We start from the raw sequence: 6,520 nt of genomic DNA, 5'->3' as shown, positions 1-6,520 counted from the left end.
CTGGGGAGAGAGAGAAAATGAGAGACAGAGAGGGGGACTGGGGAGAGAGAAAAGTAGTGACAGAGAGGGGGACAGGGGGGAGAGAGAAAAGGAGAGTCAGAGAGGGGGCAGGGGGAGAGAGAAAAGGAGAGACAGAGAGGGGGCAGGGGGAGAGAGAAAAGGAGAGACAGAGAGGGGGCAGGGGGAGAGAGAAAAGGAGAGACAGAGAGGGGGCAGGGGGAGAGAGAAAAGGAGAGAGAGGGGGACAGGGGCGTGAGACAGAGGGGTGGACAGGGGGAGAGGCAGAGGGTGGCAGGGGGGAGAGGCAGAAGGGGTAGGGGGGAAATGCCGAGGGGGGACAGGGGAAGAGGCAGAGGGGAGAGACAGGTGGGGACTGGGGAGAGAGAAAGAGAGACAGAGGGGGGACTGGGGAGAGAGAAAGAGAGACAGAGGGGGGACTGGGGAGAGAGAAAGAGAGACAGAGGGGGGACTGGGGAGAGAGAAAGAGAGACAGAGGGGGGACTGGGGAGAGAGAAAGAGAGACAGAGGGGGGACTGGGGAGAGAGAAAGAGAGACAGGGGGGGACTGGGGAGAGAAAGAGAGAGACAGAGGGGGGACTGGGGAGAGAGAAGAGGAGTGATAGAGAGGGGGACTGGGGAGAGAGAAGAGGAGTGATAGAGAGGGGGACTGGGGAGAGAGGAGTGATAGAGAGGGGGACTGGGGAGAGAGAAGAGGAGTGATAGAGAGGGGGACTGGGGAGAGAGAAGAGGAGTGATAGAGAGGGGGACTGGGGAGAGAGAACAGGAGTGATAGAGAGGGGGACTGGGGAGAGAGAAGAGGAGTGATAGAGAGGGGGACTGGGGAGAGAGAACAGGAGTGATAGAGAGGGGGAGAGAGAAGAGGAGTGATAGAGAGGGGGACTGGGGAGAGAGAAGAGGAGTGATAGAGAGGGGGAGAGAGAAGAGGAGTGATAGAGAGGGGGAGAGAGAAGAGGAGTGATAGAGAGGGGGACTGGGGAGAGAGAAGAGGAGTGATAGAGAGGGGGACTGGGGAGAGAGAAGAGGAGTGATAGAGAGGGGGACTGGGGAGAGAGAAAAGGAGAGACAGAGAGGGGGACTGGGGAGAGAGGAAAGGAGAGACAGAGAGGGGGACTGGGGAGAGAGGAAAGGAGAGACAGAGGGGGGACTGGGGATAGAGGAAAGGGGAGACAGAGGGGGGACTGGGGGGAGAAAGAGAGAGACAGAGGGGAGACAGAGGGGGACTGGGGGGAGAAAGAGAGAGACAGAGGGGGGACTGGGGAGAGGAAGAGAGAGACTGGAGAGAGAAAGGGGACTGGAAAGAGAAAGAAAGAGAGAGGGGGGACTGGGGAGAGGAAGAGAGAGACTGGAGAGAGAAAGGGGACTGGAAAGAGAAAGAAAGAGAGAGGGGGGACTGGGGAGAGGAAGAGAGAGACTGGAGAGAGAAAGGGGACTGGAAAGAGAAAGAAAGAGATAGGGGACTGGAAAGAGAAAGAAAGAGATAGGGGACTGGAAAGAGAGAGAGAGAGAGAGAGAGAGAGAGAGAGAGAGAGAGAGATACTGACAGGGGGACTGGAGAAAGAGAAAGAGAGGGATGGAAAAGGAGAGGGAGAGAGTGAGAGAAAGGGAGGAGAGAGAAAAGGAGAGCAAAGGTGAAACAAAAAGGGATGGTGAAAGGAAGAGGGAGGATGAAAGGGAGGGAGAAATGGAGATAGGTGCATTGAGAGAGGATGGGAAAAAGGGAGGTAGGGAGAAAATGTGGGAATGTGAAAGGGAGTGGGAGGGAGAAAGGGAGTGACAAGTAGGGAAGGGCTGAGAGAAGGGTAAATAGAATGGTAGGGGTGAGAAGCAGTAGGGATAAACAGGTATTTTGGAGGGGAGTGGTAGGAAAGGGGGGGGAGAATGGCGACGGGGGGGGGGGGGGGGAGCGGCAACGAGGGGAAAGGCAGCTGTGTTAAGGTGGGGTGACAGGGTGAGAAGCAGCTGTGTTATTAAGGTGGGGTGACAGGGTGAGAAGCAGCTGTGTTACTAGGGTGGGGTCGCAGGGGGAGAAGCACGTGAGTTGCAGTGGGGTGGCAGGGGGAGAAGCACATGAGTTGCAGTAGGGTGGCAGGGAGAGTGGCAGCTGAGTTAAGGTGGGTTGGCAAGGGAGAGAGGGCTGAGTTAAGGTGGGTTGGCAAGGGAGAGAGGGCTGAGTTAAGGTGGGCTGGCAAGGGAGAGAGGGCTGAGTTAAGATGGGTTGGCGAGGGAGAGAGGGCTGCTTTAAGGTGGGCTGGCCAGGGAGAGAGGGCTGAGTTAAGATGATAGGGCAGCAGGAGGGAGGGTGGCCAGGGAGAGGGCAGGGTGGCCAGGGAGGGAGAGGGCAGGGTGGCCAGGGAGAGGACACGGTAGCCAGGGAGGGAGAGGACAGGGTGGCCAGGAGAGGGCAGGGTGGCCATGGAGGGAGAGGGCTGGGTGGCCAGGGAGAGGGCAGGGTGGCCAGGGAGAGGGCAGGGTGGCCAGGGAGAGGGCAGGGTGGCCAGGGAGGAAGAGGGCAGGGTGGCCAGGGAGGAAGAGGGCAGGGTGGCCAGGGAGGAAGAGGGCAGGGTGGCCAGGGAGGAAGAGGGCAGGGTGGCCAGGGAGGAAGAGGGCAGGGTGGCCAGGGAGGAAGAGGGCAGGGTGGCCAGGGAGGAAGAGGGCAGGGTGGCCAGGGAGGAAGAGGGCAGGGTGGCCAGGGAGGAAGAGGGCAGGGTGGCCAGGGAGAGGACAGGGTAGCCAGGGAGGAAGAGGGCAGGGTGGCCAGGGAGAGGACAGGGTAGCCAGGGAGGAAGAGGGCAGGGTGGCCAGGGAGAGGACAGGGAGCCAGGGAGGAAGAGGGCAGGGTGGCCAGGGAGAGGACAGGGTAGCCAGGGAGGAAGAGGGCAGGGTGGCCAGGGAGAGGACAGGGTAGCCAGGGAGGAAGAGGGCAGGGTGGCCAGGGAGAGGACAGGGTAGCCAGGGAGGAAGAGGGCAGGGTGGCCAGGGAGAGGACAGGGTGGCCAGGGAGAGGACAGGGTGGCCAGGGAGAGGACAAGGTGGCCAGGGAGAGGACAGGGTGGCCAGGGAGAGGACAGGGTGGCCAGGGAGAGGACAAGGTGGCCAGGGAGAGGACAGGGTGGCCAGGGAGAGGACAAGGTGGCCAGGGAGAGGACAGGGTGGCCAGGGAGAGGACAGGGTGGCCAGGGAGAGGACAGGGTGGCCAGGGAGGGAGAGGGCAGGGTGGCCAGGGAGGGAGAGGGCAGGGTGGCCAGGGAGGGAGAGGGCAGGGTGGCCAGGGAGGGAGAGGGCAGGGTGGCCAGGGAGGGAGAGGGCAGGGTGGCCAGGGAGGGAGAGGGCAGGGTGGCCAGGGAGGGAGAGGGCAGGGTGTCCAGGGAGAGAGAGGGCAGTGTGGCCAGGGACGGAGAGGGCAGGGTGGCCAGGGAGGGAGAGGGGTGGCCAAGAGGGAGAGATGGCCAGACAGGGAGAGAGGGATAACCAGTAGGAGAGATTGTGCATGGCAGAGAGAGATAGGAAGCAGAAGAGAATCCGCAAAAATGTGTGGGTGGCAAGGGCCCAGGGTGGAGGGTGATGCAAACTTCACCGTGAAGCTGACATATAAGGAAGGTGTGTAAGTAACATGAGAATCAATTTTTTTCACCGATTAGTTTCTGAAAATCATTTGAGAAAGGTTACAGGAGGGTCCACTTCGATTCTGTCAGCACAGCGGCAGGCAACGTGTTACCAGACAAATGGTGTAACTCAGGAATCTTATTACCAATACTTTGAAAAGTGTTGACAGTGCTCAAAAAACTAATGCTGACAGATCAAATGAATTCACAACTGAAAATAATGACTACCAACAGCTGTTGAATGGAATGACTACAAATGAAAATTTGTGCCAGACTGGGACTTGAACCCCAATTTCCCATTTATCACAAGCAGTTGCCTTACCATTTGACTACCCGTGCACTCACAGGCAGACCCAAACTTCCATATGTCATCAACCATATGTCTAAAGCTAATGGCAGTTATTATTCGCAACTGCGAATTCATTTGATGTGTTTAGTAACAGCTGTGGTCACTGCAATGCATCATCATCAGAATAACACAAGCACTGCAATATCATAATGCTGACAGGTTTGCCTGCAACATAAAACTGATGATAATGAGGACTGAAGGCTCAGGAATAAAAATCAGTGCGGATCTTAAAAAACGAAGTTTTTTACAAGAAAATAAGAAGAAAACAAGAAGTGATAGGCCAGGAGATTATTGCATACTTCACAGGAAAAAAGGATGTTCAAGGAAAACAAGTGCATAAGCAAAACACAGCAAAAGGCAATAAGGGCCTAAGGTGCCTCATTTGAACATATACATCACCGCTAGACAGTGCCACATAACAAAGAAACAGACAAGTACATCAGGAGACAATAAAACTTCCATCGCAGCTTTTACATCTTCTACACATTCAATGAAGCCGGACATATGGTTATGTGGATTCAAGGGCCTTAATGCACATGAGTACTTGATGTGACTGGTGTATGAAGTACGAAGCCTACCAACACCTACTGTAACCGCTGCCAGCAACATCCTGCTTCCTGGATAATATTGGAAATGTTAATTTGATACTGAATTGTGAGGAAAACAAGAATTCAGATAACAGCTGTAGTATATTACTGAAAGTTACTGCTAATCCTTCGTCAGTTAGTGCTACAATGAAACACAGATGATATGTGCATTTTAGGCACAATGACTGCCATATATACTACAGGGAGGGATCGTTTGTGTGTTCAATGGCAATGATAAATTATTTTCATTTTTTGAACACACTAAGGGAAATCAATGGTAATTTAACTGGTCCACATAATTTAAATTCCGTTGCCCTCAGGCATCGGCACATGGGACATTAGAATTTTAGTAATGTAAATAAAATAGCAGATTGTACCCAAGATGTAAGTTTTTCTACTGCTGGTAGTAAGGAACCTATTCCATGCACAACGTGCCTTGAAGCGAAGAAAGCCAGACTGCCATTCAGTGTTGCTGGTTCACGAGCTTCACAACCATGGTCCTATGAAAACAGTATCACCAGGAGGTATGTATACTTCATTACTTTCACAGATGATCGTCCCACAAGTGTGTGTGTGTGTGTGTGTGTGTGTGTGTGTGTGTGTGTGTGTGTGTGTGTGTGTCTTTCCTAAAAGAAAACTCTCTTGTTTTGGGAGCTATCAAGACTTACAAAAACAGAATAGGAAAAAAAACTAGAAAAGAAAATTTTTTGAACAGAAATAGTATCCACCAATGGACGACAACTCCATAGTTTCCTCAGCAGAATGAGCTCGTAGACCACATGAAAAGAACACTAGTTGAAAAAGCGAAGTGTATGTTATTAGAAGCTGTATGTAAGCTACTCTGGACAGAGGCAACAACAAAAGCGGCTCAGATAATTAATAGACCATCTGAGAAAATTATTCATGGAAAGACTTCTTTGGAGGTATGGCCTGGCAAGAAATCTGATTTATCACATATAGGAATTTTTGGAGATGTTGAGTTGCAGATAGGCACAAAAAGACTGATATACTCTAAATCTTTTGACTAAAAGCCCTTTATCTAAAGGAGAGAACACACACACACACACACACGCACACACAGAAGCACAACGAGAACAACCGAGCGAGGTGGCGCAGTGGTTAGACACTAAATCAGGATGGCCGGACGCGGGATTGAACCGTCGTCCTCCCGAATGCGAGTCCAGGTTTTCGATGATTTCCCTAAATCATTCCAGGCAAATGCCGGGATGATTCCTCTGAAAAGGCACGGCCGACTTCCTTCCCTAATCCGATGAGACCGATGACCACGCTGTCTGGTCTCCTTCCCCAACCAACCAACCAACCAACAACTAGAACAACTGTGACCAGCTTTTGGCCCATAGCTTACATGTATAGTAGGCCTTTGTTGAGCCTGTCTGTGACTCGACAGCTCTTCTATAATGTGAGTAGCAATCTATCCTTTTCACAATATTGTTATTACCTTGTAAGAGGATATTTTAAATGAAGACAAATGAGAGTGATAACTAATTCAGTATAAAGTGACAGAAGTGGTTAAAGGGCATATTCAAAGAAGAGGTACTGTTTATGATAAATTCTTCTGACCAATTGCGAGGTACACTTCGAATTGTAATATGTTTGCTTTTGCTGCAAAATATCACTTATAGTCTGATTAAAATTACTTGAGATTTGATATCTGTCACTTGCTGCTAGTATTTCCAAATCCACTGCCAACTACCACCTCATTATAGGTGACATACGAGCATGGCAGGTCACTTGATGTATGTTGTTAATGTATAATCTCAACCAATGCTGGCAGCAACCACCACGGGGGTGGCGGGAGGCAGGAGGGGGACGAGGGGGGCAGGAGGGGGACAAGGGGGGCAGGAGGGGGACGAGAGGGGCAGGAGGGGGACGAGAGGGGCAGGAGGGGGACTAGAGGGGTAGGAGGGGGACGAGAGGGGCAGGAGGGGGACGAGAGGGGCA

This window comes from Schistocerca americana, chromosome 3 (genome assembly GCF_021461395.2).
Source record: "Schistocerca americana isolate TAMUIC-IGC-003095 chromosome 3, iqSchAmer2.1, whole genome shotgun sequence".
Lineage (NCBI taxonomy): Eukaryota > Metazoa > Arthropoda > Insecta > Orthoptera > Acrididae > Schistocerca > Schistocerca americana.
This window is presented reverse-complemented; position numbering follows the sequence as displayed.